Genomic DNA, 1369 nt, shown 5'->3' on the forward strand with positions numbered 1-1369 from the left:
AAAAAAAAAAAGAACTAAAGAATAGACTTTGAGAAATTATTTTTCATATCAGTTTTACCAATACCATATTACAAATACAGTAATCACCTTTCCACCTTCTTAAAAATTCTTCACCTCCAAAACAGAAATTGCAGAGGCAGCAATACTGTTAAGGATCATATACCTATCATAAGGTAGTGACAAGCAACAGTAGAATAATTTATTAACATCCTCCTAACACTAGGTTAGTGGTATTAACATTTTAATCACAGAGCTACAGCTATCTGCATGTGCTCTAATGCTAGCATATTTTTAAGATAGCCAGAAAAAAAAGTGAAAACAAATTATATAATATTCTATCTAGAAAAATCTCTGGGACAGCACATTCTAGGATGAGAAAAAAAAAACAAAACACTACCCCTTTGTCATTGTAATGCACTGAAAAAAAGTCTAGGAGCCTGACAATTTGGATCCCAGCTTTCCCACTTGTTTGGCAGGGTTCAAGTCATTTAGTCTTATCTCTATGGGAATGATGCTCCTTTTTCAGATTGTGAGAATTTAATAATAATGCATAGAAAGGGCCTAGTGGATAACAGAAATTGATTAAATTTAACTGATTACTTCCTAGAAGCCAATCAAAATATTGTAACATTTATTTTCTGGGAAGATTTCATGAGTTTAGTTTTTAAAATCCCCTTCAGGGCTCTGTTAGAGTGCCGGTCACATAGGGGCTGGTGGGATTGAATCCAATCAATCTGGGTTAGCTAAACAACAATGACAACTACAACAACAACAAAAATAGGTGGGTGTTGTGGCAGGCGCCTGTACTCCCAGCTACTTGGGAAGCTGAGGCAAGAGAATTGCTTAATCCTAAGAGTTTAACATTGCTGTGAGCTGTGATGCCACCACACTCTATTGAGGGTGACATGGCAAGACTCTGTCTCAAAAAAAAAAAATTCCTTCAGGAGAACCATACACATTTTTATTAATCATATTTATACTATACTAGTAATAATACTAGACACATAAAAACGCAGACGTTTCTCAACTTACAATGGGGATATGTCCCAATAAATCCATCATTAAATTGAAAGTGTTAAATCAAAAATGCATTTAACATACCTTGCCTACTGAACATCATAGTTTAGCCCAGCCTACCTTAAATGTGCTTAGAACACTTATGTTAGCCCACTGTTGAGCAAAGTCATCTAACACAAAGCCTATAATAAAGAGTTGAGTATCTCAGGGGGGAGGGAGAGGGATTCGAGGGTTCACTTCTGTGGTTCATCTTGCAAGGGTACAAGTGAATCTTTCTATGAGGAGAATATGAATGTTTTGACATAATAACTAAGAAAGTTACATGAAGGCTATGTTAACCAGTTTGATGGAA

Source organism: Otolemur garnettii, unplaced genomic scaffold (assembly GCF_000181295.1).
Source record: "Otolemur garnettii isolate 467f Iridium unplaced genomic scaffold, OtoGar3 scaffold00007, whole genome shotgun sequence".
NCBI lineage: Eukaryota > Metazoa > Chordata > Mammalia > Primates > Galagidae > Otolemur > Otolemur garnettii.